Here is a 23,162-nt window from a genome sequence, read left to right on the forward strand (position 1 = left end):
CAAGATTGAAGCACCCACACTTGTGTCTTCTTAAACTTCATATGGACTGTGACTTGTATAATGGATATTCTAAGCCTTTGGACTAATATTCCCTTAAGAGTAAGTACAACCATGTGTGTTCTTTTGTGACATGGTTACCTTACTCGGGGTGATATTTCTAGTTTCATTCATTTACCTATGCATTTCATGATGTCATTGATTTTAATAGCTGAAAAGAACTCCACTATGTAAATTTACCACATTTTCTGCATCAATTTATCTGTTGAGATAATTGTGGTGTTTTTTTTTATAGCTTCTGGAAAAAATAAATAAGGTTGCTATGAACATAGTGCACCATGTGTCTTTGTGATAAGTTGAAGCAACTTTTGGATATATGCCCAGGGGTGGTACAACTGACTGTTCAGGTAGAATAATTTCCAGTTTTCTGATGAACCAACAGATTGATTTCTGTAATGGTTGTACCAGTTTGCAATTGCTCCAGGAATGAAGGAGTGTTCTTTCTCCATATCCTCTCTAGTATCTGCTTTCACCTGAGTATTTTATCTTGGTTATTCTGACTGATGTGAAGTAGAATTTCAGGGACATTTTCATTAGCATTTCTCTGAAGACTAAGGGTGTTGAACATTCACAGAAGTTCAAAATACCTTTGTTGAGAATTCTTTGTTTAACTCTGTAACCCGTTTTTTAATTGGATCATTTGGTTGGATTGAGTCTAACTTGTGGTCATATACTAAAAGATGCTCCAACATATAACAAGGATAAATGCTTCATTATGTTCATAGCAGCCTTTAATTATAATAGCCAGAAGCTGGAAAAAAACCAGACACCCTTCAATGTAGAAATGGATACAGAAAATGTGGTACATTTAAATAATCATGCAATACTCAGTTATTAAAAACAACATCTTCATGAAAATCTTATGCAAAACAAATAGATGCAATTAGAAAATATCATCCTGAGTGAAGTAATGTAGTCACAAAAGAACACACATAGTTTGCATGCACTGATAAATGGATAATGCTTCAGTCCTACTTGGAGGGAGGTGGGGTAAAATCCTCAAGAGAGAAATACAGAGATAAAGTGTGGAGCAGAGACTGAAGGAAAGGTCATCCAGAGACTGTTCCACTGGGGCATCCATCCTATATACATACACCAAACCCAGACACTATTATGGATGGCAATAAGTCCTTGCTAATGGGAGCTTTCTCCTGAGAGACTCTGCCAGAGTCTGACAAATACAGAGTCAGATGCTCTTTGCCAACCATTAGATTGTTGGGAGAGATGCCCTTAAAACCCTCCATTATTGATGTTAATATTATAGTTAGAGCTAAGTATGACTGGGTTCATGAAAAAACCCCAGCCAGCTGCAGAAAACTAATACAAATCTGGTGATCAGGATGCCTAATGATATGACAAACTTGTGATCTTTCTGAGAAACCAACATCTGGTCATCAGGTTGCCTAATGATATGACAAACTTGTGACCTTTCTGACACACTGTTGATGTCAGCCAATTGCCAGATCACAGGAGCAGTGTCGTTGGCCTACATAAATGTTTTGCATTTCCCCACTCCTCTGTTACCCTTGCTATAGTATAAATTCAGCCTTGGAAAAAAAATAAATTTGTTGTCTTTATCAGACTCTTGTCTTGGCATCCTTCATGTCTCTTGTCCCCCATTCTATTCCAGGTACCCTCTGGACCCTCATTGACTGTCCTGCAGGATAGAATATTGGATTGAGCATGGAGTCCCCAATGGAGGAGTTAGAGAAAGAACTGAAGGAATTGAAGCGGTTTGCAACCCATAAGAAGAACAAAAATATGAACTATACACATCTCTTAGAGCTCCTCAGTTCTAAACCACCAAGCAACGAGAGTGCACAGGGAGGACTCCATGTCTGTAGCACCATATGTTACAGAATCTCAACTGACGGGACCTGTACACATCTTCCACAGAATTATAGATTAAAACTTCCCTAACCTAAAGAAAGGGATGCCCAAAACAGTCAAAGAAGCATACAGAATGTCAAATAGATTAGACCAGAAAATAAATTTCACCCTTTACACAACAATGCAAATAACAAATGCACAGAATTGAAAAACGAACTTTGAAAGTGGTAAGGAAAAAAGCTCAAGTAATACATAAAGGCAGATCTATCAGAATTACAACAAATTTCTTAACAGAGACTCTATCAGCCAGAATATTTGGGGCAGATGTGATACAGACCCTAAGAGAACAAAAATGTCAGCCCACACTACTATACCCAGCAAAATACTTCATTACCAAAGATGGAGAAACCAAGATATTCTGTGACAAAACCAAATTTAAACACTATCTTTCCACTAACCCTGCCCTACAGTGGATAATAAAAGGAATGTTCCAACAAAAGGAGGGGTACCACACTCAAGAAAAAAGCAAGAAATTAATCTTATAGTCCCTGATTTTCCTCAGGTAGTACTATGTGCAATTTTCTGAGAAACTGTCAGACTTATTTCTACGGTGGTTTTACCAGCTTGCAATCTCACCAAAAATGGTGAAATGTTCTGCTTTCTCTACATTCTTGCCAGCTTCTGCAGTCACCTGAATATTTGATCTTAGCCATTCTGACTGGTGTGAAGTGGACTCTCAGTGTTGTTTGATTTGAATTTCCCTTATGACCAATAATGTTAAACATTTCTTTAGGATCTTCTCAACCATTAGGTACTCCTCTGCTAAGAATTTTTTGTTTAACTCTGAAACCTATTTTAATAGGGTTATTTGTTTCTCTGGATTCTAACTTTTTGTGTTCTTTGTGTAGATTGGATATTAGACCTCTTTCTAATGTTAGATTGGTCAAGATGTTTTCCCAATCAGTTGTTGCCAATTTGTCTTATTGACGGTATCCTCTGCCATATAAAAGTTTTTCAATTTTATGAGCTTCCACTTCTTGATTATTGATCTTAGAGCATAAGCCATTGGTGTTCTGTTTAGAAAATTCCTCCCTGTGCCTATGTGTTCAAGGCTCTTCCCCACTATATCTGTTAGTTTCAGTGTATCTGGTTTTATGTGGAGGTCCTTGGTCCATATGGACTTGAGCTATGTCCAACGAAATGAAAATTGATTGGTTTGTAGTCTCCTACATGCTGACCATCAGTTGAACCAGCACCACTTGTTGAAAATGCTGTCTTTTTACGACAGGATTGTTTTATTTCCTTTGTCAAAGATTAAGTAACCTTTGGTGAGTGGTTTCATTTCTTAGTCTTCAATTCCATTCCATTGATCGATGTGCCTGTCTCTGTACCAAAGCCATGATTGCTCTGTAATACAGCCTGAAGTCAGGGATGATTATTTCCTGCAAATTTCTTTTATTGTTGAGAATACTTTTCTATATCCTGGGTTTTTTGTTATTACAAATAAATTTGCAAATTGACCTTTGTAACTTTATGAAGAAGTGAGTTGAAATTTTAATGGGGATTGCATTGCATCTGTAGATCACTTTCAGCAAATTGCTCAATTTTACTATATTTATTCTGCCAATCCATGGGCATGGGAAATCTTTCCAACTTCTGAGATCTTCTCGGATTTCTTTCTTCAAAGACTTCAAGTTCTTGTCATACAAATCATTCACTTGCTTGGTTAGAGTCACACCAAGGTATTTTATATTATTTGTGACTATTATGAAAATTGTTGTTTCCCTAATTTCTTTCTCAGCTTGTTTATCATTTGAATAGAGGCAGGTTTTGATTTCTTTGAGTGAATTTTATATACAGCCATTTTGCTGAAGTTGTTTATCAGATTTAGGAGTTCTCTAGTGAAATTTTGGGGTTTACTTAAATATAGTATCATTTACAAATAATAATATTTTGACCTTTTCCTTTCCAGTTTGGATCCCTTTAACCACTTTTGTTGTCTAGTTGCTCTGGCTAGGACTTTGAATATTAATAGGTAGGGAGAGAGAGTGGATAGTCTTGTCTAGTCCCTGATTTTAAAGAGATTATTTGAAGTTCTGTACATTTATTTTTTTTCTTACATATTTCTTTTACTATGTTTCAGTGTGCATTGAATTCCTGATCTTTCCAAGACTTTTTTCATGAATGGGTATATAATTTTGTCAAATGCTTTCTCACCATCTAATGACCTGATCAGGTGTTTGCTTTTTTTCTTTTTTAGTTTGTTTATATAGTGGATTACATTGTTGAATTTACCAATATTTTATACCATTCTTGCATCCATGGGATGAAGCCTACTTGATCCTAAATGATGATCACTTTGATATGTTCTCAGATTTGGTTTGAGAGGCTTTTATTGAGTATTTTTGAATTGATATTTTTAAGTGAAATTGGTCTGAAGTTCCTTTTTTGTTGGGACTTCATGTTGCTTAGGTATGAGTGTTAACTGTGGCTTTATACATCAAATTGGATAGTGTTTCTTTTATTTATATTTGGTGGAATAGTTTGAAAAGTATTGGTATTAGATCTTCTTTGAAGGTTTGATAGAATTCTGCAGTATACCTAAAGCTTTTTTGGTTGGAAGACTTTTAATGTCTGCTTCTACTTCTTTACGTTTTATGGACTGCTTATATGGTTTATCTGATCGCGATTCAACTTTGGTACCTGGTACCTGTGTAGAAAATTGTCCACTTCATCCACATTTTCTGTTTTTTTGAATATAGGATTTTGAAGTAGGATGTGATGGGTTTTGTAAGTTTGATTTATTGTTTTTTTTAATCTTGATTTCTGTTGTTATCTCTTCCTATTTGTTTCAGATTTTGTAAATTTGGATACTCTGTGTTTGCTCGTTAGTCTACCTATGGGTTGATCTAGCTTGTTGATTTTTCTCAAAAAATCTGTTCCCATTTTTGTTGATTTTTGTATACTTCTTTTTGTTTCTACTTGCTTGATTTTTGCCCTGCGTATGATTATTTCCTGCTGTCTTCTCTTCTTGAGCATATTTGCTTCTTTATGTTCTAGAGCTTTCAGATGTGCCTTCAAGTTGCTAGTGTATGTTCTCTCCAGTTTTTTGTTTGTTTGTTTGCTTTTGTTTTTTGGGTTTTTTGTTTGTTTGTTTTGTGACACTCAGACCTATGAGATTTCCTCTTAGCACTGCTTTCATTGTGTCCCATAAGTTTAGGTATACTGTGCCTTCATGTTCATTAAATTCTCAAACATCTTTAATGTTTTTTTTTATTTATTCCTTGAACAAGTTATCACTGAGGAGAGCATAGTTCAGTTTTCTGTTGTTTTTGTTGTTATCGAATATCAGCCTTAGCCCATGGTGATCTGATAGGTTGCATGACATTATTTCAACCTTCTTGTTTCTGTTGAAGCCTGTTTTGTGACCAATTATATGCTCAATTTTGGAGACGGTACCATGAGGTACTGAGAAGAAGGTACATTCTTTTGTTTTAGAATGAAATATTGTATAGATATCTGTTAAATTCATTTGGTTCACATAACTTTTATTAGTTTCACTGTGTTTCTGTTTTGTTTCAGTTTCCATGATCGACAGAGATTGATGAGAGGGTGATGTTGAATTTTCCCACTATTAGTATATAAGATGCAATGTGAGCTTTGAACTTTAGTAAAGTTTCTTTTATGAATGTAGGTCTTGCATTTGGAACATAGATATTCAGAATTGAGAGTTCTCCTTGATAGTTCTTTTTTTTTTTCATGAGAAATAAGTGTCCTTCCTTATCATTTTGGATAACTTCTGCTTCAATGTTAATTTTATTCAATTTTAAAAAGGTTACTCCAGCTTTTTTCTTGGAATGATTTGCCTTCAATTTTTTTTCAGCATTTTACTCTTAGGTAGTGTCTTACCTTGTCATTGAGGTGCATTTCCTGTATGCAATAAAATGTTGTGTCCTATTTACTTATCCAGTCTGTTATTCCATGTATTTTTACTGGGAACTCAGCCTGTTGTTAAGAGATAATAAGGAAAAGTGGTTGAAGCTTCCTGTTATTCTTGTTATAGGTGGAATTATGTTTGTGTGGGTATGTTTTTTTGGATTTGTTGAGTGAGGATTGCTGTCTTGCTTTTTCAAGGTTATAGTTTTCCTCCTTGTGTTGGATTTCTCCATCCTTTTATGTTTGTAAGGGTAGATTTGTGTAAAGATATTTGTATAAATTTAGTTTTGTCATGGAATATCTTGGATTGTCCATCTATGAAAATGAAGAGTTTGGGTGGATATAGTAGCCTGGGCTGGCATTTGTGTTTGTTGGGGTCTGTATGACATTTACCCAGGATATTCTGGCTTTTAGAGTCTCTGGTGGAATATCTGTTTTGATTCTGATAGGCATGCCCTATATGTTACTTGACTTTTTCCCTTATTGCTTTTAATATTCTTTCTTTGATTTTTGTATTTGTTGTTTTGATTATTATGTGATGGGAGGAATTGCTTTTCTGGTCCAATGTATTTGGAGTTCTGTAGGCTTCTTGTATGTTTTTGGGCATCTCTTTCTTTAGGGTAGGGAAGTTTTCTTCTATTTTTCTTGAAGAAATTTACTTACCCTTTAAGTTGGGAAATTTCACTCTCTTCTATATTCTCCTGTTTAATATTCTCATTGCATCCACGAATTGATCATACACTAAGATCAACAAGTGACCGCATAAATTTAAAAACAAAACAAAACAAAAAAAACTTCTGTAAGGTAAAGGACTCTGTGTTCCTTTTTCACTCCAGAGTTTTTGACATCTCAGTCTTATTGTGTTTCTCTGTGATTTCAAGATTACTCATTTTCATTTCTACAAATTATAAATTTGGAACTTGTTATGAGTGTGAAGATGTGGTCAATAGCTTGTATAAATACAGATACATTAACATCAGCACTTCTGAACCATAAGCTTTTTGGCTGTTTCTTTAAGTTTCTCACCTTTGTTTTGTAACTTGTGATTACATAACGATCTCATTTCCTTATACTTATTCTTAGTCTTTGTATTATTGTGGTGCTAGTGTAAAAGAACATTTTCTTATTCTTTGTGGAGCCCTTTGTCAATATATATTTTAGATTTTCTATGCATGAAATTAATAAAAATATGAGATATTTTCTTTTTAAAATATTGGCATAAATTATCATTAGTAATTAGTAAAATTAGTAACATTCAGCTATGTAATAATCATAAGAAAAGGCATATCAGCAGTAAAAATCAATTCTGAGATGAAGTCTCTTGTTCTTTGGTTTTACTAATTTTACTCAGATTAAACAAGAATAAATGTAAGAAATAACTGATGGCAAAGAACCTACAGTGGCCTTTATTTTACAATGAAAACATCAAAAAATTAAATGCAGTAGAATAAGCTGATGGATTCCTACATAGAAAATTCAATATTCAGGTCAGTCTGGGCTATATAAAATGACTTTGTCTCAAAACACATGTGAACAAACAGATAAAAAGTCATATACTACCTGAAATGCTGAATATAATATTCATCTGATCATGTCCATTTACACAGAAAACACATGTGTATCAAGCTAAAACTTTCAGAGTGGTAGACATGAGAAATGCTTAAGACATTAAGTGCCATATGGTAAGTGCAAAGATGGTTGTGCACTGTTGTAAGAACAAATGTTCCTTCTAAAATTGTAAATGAGAAAAGAATACCCAATTTGGTAAACTAGACATGACTTACCTTTAAATATTCTAAACAGAGAAATTTAGTAAGGTGATGAAATAAAATTCATTTAAAGAGTGAAACAAATAACACTGTTCCTGTTTGGAGATGACATTTTGCCCTAAGTCCTCCAACAAATACCTAATTATTTTGATAAACCATTAATTGACTAGCACAACATGATATCATTATATCATTTTAATCTGTTTTTGGACATCAATAAATTTCGTAATGTAGTTTAAAAAAAAAGTATGATGAGGAAAATCAGAGTTATAGTTAAAATACTAAGTGATAGAGAATAGTTAGTGGAATGCAGTATATAAAGAAATTTAACTACTACAATGATTATATCAATTTCCAGTAATATATTACATTGTAGAATGGATTCAAATAGGTATTAGTTCAAAAACTAAAGTATATGAATTTTTAAGTCTTTATACATAAATAAAAATATGTCTGAATATATATGTCAAAAGCCACCTATGAAAGTGTAAAAGAAACCTGGACCACCATTTTCACATGGCCTTTGATAGGTGAGCTCTGAGAAACAGGTCACAAGAGACTTCGTCTCAGTATCAATTCATACTGCTGATATGCCTTTTCTTATCCTTATTATATAGCCTAATGATTCCTGGGCATCAACCTACCCCATTAAGTTACTTTCCTATAGGTCAAAACAAAGATGAACTTTCCTACTGTTTAGATGAATTAATGATTTTATATAATTGCTGATTCAATTCAAATAACTTTAGAAAGAAAGTTATTGTGAGGTGAATTTAGCTGTTTTGGATTAAGTATAGAATGTGCCCACTCCTCCTACAATTGTAGGCAAAGGCTGGTAATAAGGACTAAAATGAGCTTTCACAATTACAAAGAAAAGAAAAATAGGTTTAGCATAAGTTTGTGATCAAGGGCAAACATTCATTCTAAGTTAAATCCAAGGACGAAGCCATAGGTATGCACTATGATAAAGTGAGTACAAGTAACAACATTTGTCTAAGGAGGTATAAAAAAAGCCAACAAAAAAGATTAAATTATGGCATGTGGGGCTCTGCCCCATCAAACCACAAAAATATGTTTGTGGTTGGGGGCTATTCCCCATTCATAAAATATATGTGCATATGATTGTATATATATATATATATATATATATATGTATACATATATATACATGTATATACATATATGATGTTATATATATGCATATATATGCATGTATATGTAGGTATATGTAGGTATATGTAGGTATATGTGGATGCACATAAGTATGCATGAATAATTAGAGATGATAAGAAAGGCAGCAAGTCTGAAAATAAAGTATGTATGTATGAAGAAAGAACTCAGATGTTCTTCAACAAAGCAATAGATACCGAAAATGTGGTACATTTACACAATGGTATACTATTCAGCTATTAAAAACAATAACTTCATGAAATTCTTAGGCCAATTTATAGAACTGGAAAATAATATCCTCAGTGAGATAAATCAGACACAAAAGAATACACATAGCATGCAGTCACTTTTAAGTGGATATTAGTCCAAAAGCTTAGAATAACCAAGAAACAATTCACAGATCATATGAAGATCAAGAAGAAGGAAGAACAAAGTGTCAATCCTTTTTAGAAGGGACAACAAAATACTAACTGGAGGTAGAGGGTGGGAGTGCCTTGGGAGGAAGAGAGGAGAAGATGGGAAAATGGGGCAGGATCAGATATGGGAGGAGATGGAGATGGTATACAGAAGGTCAAGAATTTGAAGAGAGATGTGTAGCAACTGGGAATTGGGAACTGGGGTTAGTCAGCAGTTAGTCCCAGATGCCAGGAAAGCAAGAGACTCTCAGAACACAATTGGGATAAAATTAGGTAAAATATCCAACAAATGACAGGAGAAACCTGTAGAAACCATATCCAGAGTTAGGCAAGGCCCCAGGTTGGGGAACAGAACCAGCCACTCATCTCCAAAGCTTGAACCTGAGAATCCCTACTGCTAAAGGAAATACGGGAATATAGTGTAGAGCAGAGACAGAAAGAAAGGTCATCAAGAGACTGCCCCAACTGGGGATCTGTCCCATATGCAGACATGAAGCACAGGCATTATTGTGCATGCTAAGCAGTACTTGCGAACAGGAGCCTGCTGTAGCTGTCTCCCGAGAAGTTCTGTTAGACCCTGAGAAATATAAAGGTGGATGCTCCAGCCAACCATTGGACTGATCATGAGAACCCCAGTGTAAGACTTAGAGAAAAGACTGAAGTACCTGAAGGGGTTTTCAACTCTATAGGAAAAACCAAAATATCAACCAACCAGACTCGCCCCAACCAAGAGCTCATGGGAACTAAACCACCAACCAGAGTATACATGGGGGGACCCATGGCTCCAGCCACTTATGTAGTAGAGGAAGGCATTGTATGGTGTCATGTGTTGAGTGACCATTGGTCTTATGAAGGCTCGATTCCCCAGTGTAGGGGAATATCAGGATGGGGATGGGAGTGTGGGGGTAAGTGGTTGGATAGGGGAGAACCCTCATAGAATCAGGGAAATGGGGGATGGGATGGGGAGTTCCAGAAGGGAAACTGGGAAAGGTGATACCATTTGAAATGTAAACAAATAAAATATTCAATAATAAGATGAAAGATAATAATAAAATATTTTAAATTAAGGGTAAAACAAAAAAATGAATGTGTATGTGTCTGTGTATCTTGTCTGTGTAAATGGTTATCTGTTTCTTCTTTTGTTTTCTTTCTGGTTTATGAAGAATTATTGTTCCCAACCTATTATCTGGTCAGGTAAATGTCCTTGGGCCAGAGAGAAGTGAGCCCTAATAATTAAGCTTGCTATTATTATTATTACTTCTAACGGATAGAGTTTATTATCAATGGTTTTGGCCTTAGACTGGTAAAGAATTATAGACAGAGAAACTGCAATAGGTAAATAACCGTTTGCCTTGACTACTGATTCCATAACTATCACTGCCACCCTCAAAGATTTGGTGCTGGGCTAGTCTCCAACATACATACATATATATATATATATATATATATATATATATATATATATATATATATATATATCCAAACTTATAGACATATATTTACATACCTGGAATATAGTCATCTCTGTACTTCTATCACTTCACTGTACAGGTCCTCAGTCATGGATGGGTGGCCAGAGATACACTATTTTAATGACATTTGAGGTAGGATAGAAAAGGAAGAAAAATTATGGGTCCCAAGAAAGCAGAAAGGAGTCCTTCTCCTGTAGCCTCATTAAAAATTATTGCTACCATATATTTCCTGGGAAGGGAAAAGATCACAGCTGCCTCCTTAGAAAATGGAATATGTTAGTTGGGGTTTGTGATATCACAATTGCCACTCCATCTCACCCCAACCCAAATTAAGAATATAGCTGAATACATTAAAAGATAGCAATATATTGTTATAGGGAACTCACAAGAGATGATAGTTCAGGCAGAGTTAATAGACAATTGAAAGTCTTTATTGCAGTTTTCTTGGACTGCATTTAAGTATTCAACCATTAGAGTACCACAAAGTGCCCAGAGTACAGTACTCCCAATATCTAATAACCTAGCTCCAACCACTGCAGAGAATTTCGAGATTCAGCTCTGTGAAATCTTTACACAAGTGATTTTTCATAGCTTTTCAATTCACAGTGCGTGGGTTTCTTAACTACCTTCTTCTCCAGGAATGCTTCACCAGTATTATCAGTTAAGCTCTGTTAAGAGAACTTTAGATTTTTTTTTCAGTCTAGATTTGTAAATGTCTCCCAAATTTTTCTAAAAAAAAAAAAATTCAAAGCACCTGTTGATTTTTTTCAGTTACATCCATAAGCAACATCCACTATCAAATGGTAGTTGATATAATAGTAGCTTTTATCCACTGTGAAAAAAATGCCCAAGATACTTAACTCACATAGTAAAAAGATCCTGTTTGTAATATCTATCCACTGGAGTTTACATAATATTTTTATTGTTATTATAACAAAACACATGACAAAAGCAACCTAAGGAAGAAAGTGTTTGTTTTGGTTCACAGTTGAAAGGTATATTGCATCATGGAAAAGAAGTCATGGCTGCTAAAGACTGAGGCCTCTAATCATATTATCCCATGGTCAGGAAGTTGAGAGATATGGAAGTTGGTGCTACACTTGCCTTAGGCTTATTATTCATTCTAAAACCTCAACATGCGCAATGGTCTGGACCACCTCAATTGATTCAATAGGAGATGTTCACGCAGTCATGACCAGAGGTGATTTTAGACAGTGTCTCATAGATTTCACTGTGAAGATGTTTGGATTCTCTAGTCTTACTTTTATCTTCCTCTTCTGCCTTTACTGTGATCTTTGTATTTATTTTTCTGCCCATGTACCTTTGGAAAGGTATACAGAGTTGAAACTTACTTTCCAGAATTGGCATGTTCCCAGTTTCTCACCTTATAAATAAATCAGTTCTCCTTGTTATACCTCACCTTTCACTCCCTTGTCTCCTGGACATATTCCATCCGGAATCTATCAACCATAAGCCTGCATAATTTGATGTTGTTCAATGTATTCATCATCTGTTATTCATGAACTCACCTTTCATCTGCATTTGTTTATTATGCTTAAGGTATGTGAACATTGATTTGTAAAATTCTTGTTGGATCTTTTTCTCTGAGCTTGTTCATCAAATGTGCTGCCTGTCACCACCTAGTAGGCCCTTGTGTTTATTCCAAGCAGCATTCATACAGAAAATAGAGTGAGCTTGGTTTTTGTACAAGGCAAAGATTATTTTAAATAAACTGAGACTACCTCTGCTACATGTAAATATCAATAGAACTGTAAAAATGTCAGGATTTCCTTCTATACTCAAAATAGGAAGAATATGTTTTATATGTAGCATCTGTATATTAACAACAGAAATATCTTTAGTGTAATTGTGTGTGTGTGTGTTTGTAAGTATGTATGCATGTGTGGTTGCAAGGGATCACTTGCAAGTATAATCTTTGATACATACACACACACACACACACACACACACACACACACACATACACAAAGTCAGATGGTGTCTGACTGTCCTAGTTTGACTGACAAATTTCAAAGATCCACCATTGTCTGTCAATGCAGCACATGAAGTACAATTTTGTCACTATGAATAGCTTCTTTTGCTTTGTTTGTTCACTTGTTGATAAATTCCACTTGTTGATAAATTCCAGCCATAAGTAAACAACTAAAGAAGTTCTTGCAACTCTCCAGGTATAAATAGGCTCCTTCCTCCCCAAACTTCCACAAATAGTAAGCAATTCCAAGCCACTCTAATGTGCTGAAAAGTCTAGAAGTTTCACAGACCAAATCGCCTGCTTAGAAGACATTCTTTGATACACTCTCTTTGTGCAGCCTAAAAGTCTCTAAGCAGATATTCATTTTCCAGCTTTTATGAGCTGTCTGCCATGGTGGTGTGGGGTTTTGTGATATAGCTGTCTTTGAGTCATTTTTACTCTTTAAGAAGCTCAAATAACACAAATCAGGTTACTATGTTGGATTTTGGAGGTATCCTGGAATCCCTTCCCAAAGTGAGTAGACACCAATATCTTCCAGGAAAAAAAGTTATACCATACCTAGTAATGGTTCTATATATCAAATTCAAAATATTCCCCAGGACTATTCCCCCTGAAACCTTTCCCACTTTCTCCTACAATTTATTCTGAGCATGTAAATGAATTGGACAAATTGACTTCTCTGTTCCTATATTATTTTCAATCTAGCACTTATAGAAAGCAAACTAGGCAGATTTATAACTACAATTTCATAGCTGTCTAAGGGAAATTAAATGTAGCACCAAGCATATTTTCTAGTAGGAGGATTCATTTGTGCATCTCTGCTGCCAAAATTGGCTGCATTTTCTTTTTCCATCCAGTATGTTAGAATAATGGAGATTAAAAATCAAGGATAGAAAATCCACCAAAGTGAAGAAACAATTTTCCTCAATAAACCAAACGTTAGAGACTGTGGAGATGGCTTAGTGACTTAGGCTACTTACTCATGGAAGTATGAATGTCAAATTTCAATTTCCAGGATCAACATAAAAACCCACACATGGTTGCACATGGCTCTTACCTCTGGTCTATGGACATGAACACAAGGGAACTGCTGAGACTTTGTCACTTCCAACCTCACTGAAACATCAAGCTTCTGATACAGCGAGAGACCCTGTCTCAAGGAAGTAAGGTAGAGATTGACAGAGCAGAATTGCTGACATTCCCCACTTGTCTTCACACATGCATGGATCCACATTCTCTTCACATTTACCTCTCACAGTGCAGTGTGCTTGCAAAAAACACAGAGAGAACAGAAAATAAGTGAAGAAAAGGAAAGGAAACCATTCTTTTCCCCCATAGGGATGTCAAATATTCTGACTGAGAACCAGGTTAAATGAAATTGTCCTGTTTCAAACAGTGAAACATTGTTTCCTATATTAATGTTTGTATACAGGTACAACTATAATAAGTCTGATTTGGGCAGAGAGGTTGTTAATACTTCCTGCCTCTTGGATCACACACCCATCTCATTGTTGCTGGAAAATCCAGCAATGCTGGCTCCTGGATGAATGATGCAGGTGACATGGGTCTCCTTTGTGAGAAGATAACCCCTATTTTCTGTCATGCTGAGGGAGAAACAGAGGTCAGTATTTCATTTTCTTCTTTTTTTTTTTTTTTTTTTTTTGTTCTTTTTTTCGGAGCTGGGGACCGAACCCAGGGCCTTGCGCTTCCTAGGTAAGCGCTCTACCACTGAGCTAAATCCCCAGCCTAGTATTTCATTTTCTTGCAACACCTTTCCTATGACAGAGGACTTCAGCTACCACATTTTAGCATTTTGTGACCTTGGGCACTTTTTGCTTTACATGTTGAAACAGTGTCACTCACTGGCCAGGAACTTAACTAAGTATGCTTTGCTGACTGGCCACTGAGCAACAAAGATCCACATAACTGTTTCTCCACTGCTGGAATTATATGTGCAATGCCCTACTCAGGATAATTTCATTAGTTCTGTAGATATAACTCATGCTAGCAAGGGAAACATTTCACCAACTGAGCCAAATTTTTAACACATGATTCCCTAAAACACACACACACTCACACACACACACACACACACATAGAAACACACACATATACATGCACATATATTTGTGCTTATCTATGTCTATTTATATACATACATGTATATAAATATCTGAATCATCTATATTTATATCATGTTATACTTTATATAGTAATTTTAAACATATATATGTTATGTAAAAAACATAGTTCCTCAAAGTTGACCCACTCCACTGAGATGATATTAAGGTGATGTTAATTCATTCATAGTAATGGAGACCCCTGATCATTTTACTATATTTATCTGTTTCTAGTTTCTGTGTCTTTGCCTCTGTATCTCACTGTATATATTCTTTTCTCTTTTTTTGTTCCTTTTTTCATTTTTTGTCTATATGTATGTTTATGTACCAGTGTCTTGCAAAGTTAGAGAGGCCAGAGGACAGCTTGCAGGAATAGAGTCTGTTTGTCTGTTTCTTTTTTCACCACATGTATTGTCTAGGTAGAACTTAGGTCCTCAACCTTGGTGACAAGCACTTTTGTCAGTAAAGTCATTTGTTCAGTCAGCACTCCTATTCTCATTATATATTTGCTCCTCTACAACCATTGTCTGGGTCAAACCTCCAGCCAATGAAACTTTAAGGCACATAAAAACTAAAAATCAGAGCTCTTGAACAGCAGTTATTTATATTTACAACTATCATCTAAATGCATACAATACCATCTATAAGCACCCTCATACACTCCTAATAACAACAATAATTTATAATAAAATATGAGGAAATTTAAAGGAAGAAGAATTTCTTCTGGCTTACAGTTAGGGAGGATTATTCCTTCACAGAGGGAAAGATATGGCGCCATGTGGGAAAGGGGTAGAGGCAGAAGACAAAGACTAGCTTCTTTCAATATTTTCAGTCAGAAAACCTAGTGAATAGGAATTAGTGATGTATATAAAACCTTGTGGCTGCATTCTACTGAAGATACTGCAGTATGTCAAGTAGTACCACGCACTCAGTAAATAAGTGCCAAATGCTTAAGGACATGGGCCTTTGGTAGATGATTCACTTTCAAACTACATTGTCTATCACAGAGGCTAAAATACATAACCAAGGAATGGCCTGACATGGAATCTGGTAAGAGTTCAGTCTCAGTGCCATGAATGTACTTATAAGGAATGGACATACACTAGGTCCATTGATATAAAGAACAGAAAGACACAAGAATTTAGGTTGCTAATTTCAGCTTCCATTATCCATAATAGTTCTTTCAAGACAGTTTCACTATAATAACTAAATCCTCTTTTAATGATCTCATTCCACTACGTTCCCATTGATCACTAAAATACCATAATAAAAGGGGTCAGCAAAATTCTCAGTGAGACACCATATCTGATGACCTCAAGTCAATCCAAAGGACCTAGATTATAGGAGAGAACCAACTCATCCAAGTTTTCCTCTAAACTCCAAACATTACTAGGGCACACCACTGTACAGAGGTAAGTGGCAGAGCATGGACACACACACACACACACACACACACACACACACACACACACAAACACACACAAATACACACTCCACAAAATTTAACTATAGATATAATAAAGATTTTGTGTTAAGAAGTGACCGTGTGTGAATTTGAGATACATTAGACAGAAATGTTAACATACTACAGTGTTATTCTACATTCTGTTAAATGTGGAGTTTTTTTTAAATAACTAATATTTCTCTTTATGTGGATCTCCATGAGTCTCTGTCTGACAGGAGTCATCAAGAAAAAGCTAAAATCTACCAGGTGATCATCCTCAGATAGATGGTTCTGCTGTGGACTGTAAAAGTTATTCTCTCATTCATTTCTATAGGGAAGGTCAAGAAGATTTCATTTTAGGAAAGATTCCTGTTTTAGTATGTTTAATATATGTAAATATATATATATACATATATATATATATATATCAATTGCTATGTATTGCTCCACACTTTTGAACAGATCTCTGCAGATATAGTGATGATATATAGATAAATACATGATTTCTTAATTCTTAATAATGATCCAATAAGAATCCCTAAAATTAAATTAGTAATTATTAAGCTGTTTTATACTATGACCACTATTATGTCCTCTCTGATAATCAAAACTGCAATGAGAACTCAGGCAGGGTTCAAGAATTATGAGATAACTGCTTCTGAGACATTAAAAAGGTATCTACAACTTAGAGCACATTCCAGGAAGCTGTAAAACAGTTAACTAAATGTCATAAAAGGGGAACTAATGATTTTACTGTAGGTTCAAGAATAAAAGATTAAACATTGATTGGTTTTATATCTATGAACCTTCACTAATGCCTGTGTCACAAAAATTACAGTTTTTAACTTTCATTGAATCTGTAGAAGTAGTGATAGATAATTTTTTTACGCAGATAATTACTCTTAATGGAAATACATGTACAGTGTCTCTGTTGAAACGTCTTACTCCACTTAAGATTTGAATTTATGAGTTCTCTGCACCCAAATCCCGTGGGAGGGAGAGCTAAACCTTCAGAGAGGCAGACAAGCCTGGGAAACCAGAAGTGACTGCTCCCTGCACACACATCTCGGACGCCAGAGGATAAAGCCAAAGACCATCTGGAACCCTGGTGCACTGAAGCTCCCGGAAGGGGCGGCACAGGTCTTCCTGGTTGCTGCCGCTGCAGAGAGCCCGTGGGGAGCACCCCACGAGCGAACCTGAACCTCGGGACCACAGGTAAGACCAAATTTTCTGCTGCAAGAAAGCTGCCTGGTGAGCTTGGGACACAGGAAAGCAGAATTTCTCTAGGACCGGGCACGTTCTGTGTTTACCGGAAGTCCCACACCCGCGGATCCCGGCCCGCAGCAGCTCTCTGCTCCCAGACCCGGTGAGAGACAGACCCAACCTCCTGGTCAGGTGGGCACTCCTGAGGCTGCAGAGCGGAAGAGACCACCAACTCTGCTCACCCCTGCCCACATCCCTGGCCCAAGAGGAAACTGTATAAGGCCTCTGGGCTCCCGTGGGGAAGGGCCCAGGAGCGGCAGGACCCCTGTGCCTGAGACACAGCCGGAACCTGAAAGAAACAGACCGGATACACAGTTCTCTGCACCCAAATCCCGTGGGAGGGAGAGCTAAACCTTCAGAGAGGCAGACAAGCCTGGGAAACCAGAAGTGACTGCTCCCTGCACACACATCTCGGACGCCAGAGGAAAAAGCCAAAGACCATCTGGAACCCTGGTGCACTGAAGTTCCCGGAAGGGGCGGCACAGGTCTTCCTGGTTGCTGCCGCTGCAGAGAGCCCGTGGGCAGCACCCCACGAGCGAACCTGAGCCTCAGGACCACAGGTAAGACCAAATTTTCTGCTGCAAGAAAGCTGCCTGGTGAACTCAAGACACAGGCCCACAGGAACAGCTGAAGACCTGTAGAGAGGAAAAACTACACGCCAGAAAGCAGAACACTCTGTCCCAATAACTGACTGAAAGAGAGGAAAACAGGTCTACAGCACTCCTGACACACAGGCTTATAGGACAGTCTAGCCACTGTCAGAAAGAGCAGAACAAAGTAACACTAGAGATAATCTGATGGCGAGAGGCAAGCGCAGGAACCCAAGCAACAGAAACCAAGACTACATGGCACCATCGGAGCCCAATTCTCCCATCAAAACAAACATGGAATATCCAAACACACCAGAAAAGCAAGATCTATTTTCAAAATCATATTTGATCATGATGCTGGAGGACTTCAAGAAAGACATGAAGAACTCCCTTAGAGAACAAGTAGAAGCCTACAGAGAGGAATCGCAAAAATCCCTGAAAGAATTCCAGGAAAACACAATCAAACAGTTGAAGGAATTAAAAATGGAAATAGAAGCAATCAAGAAAGAACACATGGAAACAACCCTGGATATAGAAAACCAAAAGAAGAGACAAGGAGCTGTAGATACAAGCCTCACCAACAGAATTCAAGAGATGGAAGAGAGAATCTCAGGAGCAGAAGATTCCATAGAAATCATTGACTCAACTGTCAAAGATAATGTAAAGCGGAAAAAGCTACTGGTCCAAAACATACAGGAAATCCAGGACTCAATGAGAAGATCAAACCTAAGGATAATAGGTATAGAAGAGAGTGAAGACTCCCAGCTCAAAGGACCAGTAAATATCTTCAACAAAATCATAAAAGAAAACTTCCCTAACCTAAAAAAAGAGATACCCATAGACATACAAGAAGCCTACAGAACTCCAAATAGATTGGGCCAGAAAAGAAACACCTCCCGTCACATAATAGTCAAAACACCAAATGCACAAAATAAAGAAAGAATATTAAAAGCAGTAAGGGAAAAAGGTCAAGTAACATATAAAGGGAGACCTATCAGAATCACACCAGACTTCTCGCCAGAAACTATGAAGGCCAGAAGATCCTGGACTGATGTCATACAGACCCTAAGAGAACACAAATGCCAGCCCAGGTTACTGTATCCAGCAAAACTCTCAATTAACATTGATGTAGAAACCAAGATATTCCATGACAAAACCAAATTTACACAATATCTTTCTACAAATCCAGTACTACAAAGGATAATAAATGGTAAAGCCCAACATAAGGAGGCAAGCTATACCCTAGAAGAAGCAAGAAACTAATCGTCTTGGCAACAAAACAAAGAGAATGAAAGCACACAAACATAACCTCACATCCAAATATGAATATAACGGGAAGCAATAATCACTATTCCTTAATATCTCTCAATATCAATGGCCTCAACTCCCCAATAAAAAGACATAGATTAACAAACTGGATTCGCAATGAGGACCCTGCATTCTGCTGCCTACAGGAAACACACCTCAGAGACAAAGACAGACACTACCTCAGAGTGAAAGGCTGGAAAACAACTTTCCAAGCAAATGGTCAGAAGAAGCAAGCTGGAGTAGCCATTCTAATATCAAATAAAATCAATTTCCAACTAAAAGTCATCAAAAAAGATAAGGAATTACACTTCATATTCATCAAAGGAAAAAACCACCAAGATGAACTCTCAATCCTAAATATCTATGCCCCAAATACAAGGGCACCTACATACGTAAAAGAAACCTTACTAAAGCTCAAAACACACATTGCACCTCACACAATAATAGTGGGAGACTTCAACACCCCACTCTCATCAATGGACAGATCATGGAAACAGAAATTAAACAGTGATGTCGACAGACTAAGAGAAGTCATGAGCCAAATGGACTTAACGGATATTTATAGAACATTCTATCCTAAAGCAAAAGGATATACCTTCTTCTCAGCTCCTCATGGTACTTTCTCCAAAATTGACCATATAATTGGTAAAAAACGGGCCTCAACAGGTACAGAAAGATAGAGATAATCCCATGCGTGCTATCGGACCACCACGGCCTAAAACTGGTCTTCAATAACAATAAGGGGAGAATGCCCACATATACGTGGAAATTGAACAATGCTCTACTCAATGATAACCTGGTCAAGGAAGAAATAAAGAAAGAAATTAAAATTTTTTAGAATTTAATGAAAATGAAGGTACAACATACCCAAACTTGTGGGACACAATGAAAGCTGTGCTAAGAGGAAAACTCATAGCGCTGAGTGCCTGCAGAAAGAAACAGGAAAGAGCATATGTCAGCAGCTTGACAGCACACCTAAAAGCTCTAGAACAAAAAGAAGCAAATACACCCAGGAGGAGTAGAAGGCAGGAAATAATCAAACTCAGAGCTGAAATCAACCAAGTAGAAACAAAAAGGACCATAGAAAGAATCAACAGAACCAAAAGTTGGTTCTTTGAGAAAATCAACAAGATAGATAAACCCTTAGCCAGACTAACGAGAGGACACAGAGAGTGCGTCCAAATTAACAAAATTAGAAATGAAAAGGGAGACATAACTACAGATTCAGAGGAAATTCAAAAAATCATCAGATCTTACTATAAAAACCTATATTCAACAAAATTTGAAAATCTTCAGGAAATGGACAATTTCCTAGACAGATACCAGGTATCGAAGTTAAATCAGGAACAGATAAACCAGTTAAACAGCCCCATAACTCATAAGGAAATAGAAGCAGTCATTAAAGGTCTTCCAACCAAAAAGAGCCCAGGTCCAGACGGGTTTAATGCAGAATTCTATCAAACCTTCATAGAAGACCTCATACCAATATTATCCAAACTATTCCACAAAATTGAAACAGATGGAGCACTACCGAATTCCTTCTACAAAGCCACAATTACTCTTATACCTAAACCACACAAAGAAAAAACAAAGAAAGAGAACTTCAGACCAATTTCCCTTATGAATATCGACGCAAAAATACTCAATAAAATTCTGGCAAACCGAATTCAAGAGCACATCAAAACAATCATCCACCATGATCAAGTAGTCTTCATCCCAGGCATGCAGGGATGGTTTAATATACGGAAAACCATCAACGTGATCCATCATATAAACAAACTGAAAGAACAAAACCACATGATCATTTCATTAGATGCTGAGAAAGCATTTGACAAAATTCAACACCCCTTCATGATAAAAGTCCTGGAAAGAATAGGAATTCAAGGACCATACCTAAACATAGTAAAAGCCATATACAGCAAACCAGTTGCTAACATTAAACTAAATGGAGAGAAACTTGAAGCAATCCCACTAAAATCAGGGACTAGACAAGGCTGCCCACTCTCTCCCTACTTATTCAATATAGTTCTTGAAGTTCTAGCCAGAGCAATCAGACAACAAAAGGAGATCAAGGGGATACAGATCGGAAAAGAAGAAGTCAAAATATCACTATTTGCAGATGACATGATAGTATATTTAAGTGATCCCAAAAGTTCCACCAGAGAACTACTAAAGCTGATCAACAACTTCAGCAAAGTGGCTGGGTATAAAATTAACTCAAATAAATCAGTTGCCTTCCTCTATACAAAAGAGAAACAAGCCGAGAAAGAAATTAGGGAAACGACACCCTTCATAATAGACCCAAATAATATAAAGTACCTCGGTGTGACTTTAACCAAGCAAGTAAAAGATCTGTACAATAAGAACTTCAAGACACTGAGGAAAGAAATTGAAGAAGACCTCAGAAGATGGAAAGATCTCCCATGCTCATGGATTGGCAGGATTAATATAGTAAAAATGGCCATTTTACCAAAAGCAATCTACAGATTCAATGCAATCCCCATCAAAATACCAATCCAATTCTTCAAAGAGTTAGACAGAACAATTTGCAAATTCATCTGGAATAACAAAAAACCCAGGATAGCTAAAGCTATCCTCAACAATAAGAGGACTTCAGGGGGAATCACTATCCCTGAACTCAAGCAGTATTACAGAGCAATAGTGATAAAAACTGCATGGTATTGGTACAGAGACAGACAGATAGACCAATGGAAACGAATTGAAGACCCAGAAATGAACCCACACACCTATGGTCACTTGATTTTTGACAAAGGAGCCAAAACCATCCAATGGAAAAAAGATAGCATTTTCAGCAAATGGTGCTGGTTCAACTGGAGGGCAACATGTAGAAGAATGCAGATCGATCCATGCTTATCACCCTGTACAAAGCTTAAGTCCATGTGGATCAAGGACCTCCACATCAAACCAGACACACTCAAACTAATAGAAGAAAAACTAGGGAAGCATCTGGAACACATGGGCACTGGAAAAAATTTCCTGAACAAAACACCAATGGCTTATGCTCTAAGATCAAGAATCAACAAATGGGATCTCATAAAACTGTAAAGCTTCTGTAAGGCAAAGGACACTGTGGTTAGGACAAAACGGCAACCAACAGATTGGGAAAAGATCTTTACCAATCCTACAACAGATAGAGGCCTTATATCCAAAATATACAAAGAACTCAAGAAGTTAGACCGCAGGGAAACAAATAACCCTATTAAAAAATGGGGTTCAGAGCTAAACAAAGAATTCACAGCTGAGGAATGCCGAATGGCTGAGAAACACCTAAAGAAATGTTCAACATCTTTAGTCATAAGGGAAATGCAAATCAAAACAACCCTGAGATTTCACCTCACACCAGTGAGAATGGCTAAGATCAAAAACTCAGGTGACAGCAGATGCTGGCGAGGATGTGGAGAAAGAGGAACACTCCTCCATTGTTGGTGGGATTGCAGACTGGTAAAACCATTCTGGAAATCAGTCTGGAGGTTCCTCAGAAAATTGGACATTGAACTGCCTGAGGATCCAGCTATACCTCTCTTGGGCATATACCCAAAAGATGCCTCAACATATAAAAGAGACACGTGCTCCACTATGTTCAGCGCAGCCTTATTTATAATAGCCAGAAATTGGAAAGAACCGAGATGCCCTTCAACAGAGGAATGGATACAGAAAATGTGGTACATCTACACAATGGAATATTACTCAGCTATCAAAAACAACGAGTTTATGAATTTCGTAGGCAAATGGTTGGAACTGGAAAATATCATCCTGAGTGAGCTAACCCAATC

This window comes from Rattus norvegicus, chromosome 13 (assembly GCF_036323735.1).
Source record: "Rattus norvegicus strain BN/NHsdMcwi chromosome 13, GRCr8, whole genome shotgun sequence".
In the NCBI taxonomy this organism is placed as follows: Eukaryota; Metazoa; Chordata; class Mammalia; order Rodentia; family Muridae; genus Rattus; species Rattus norvegicus.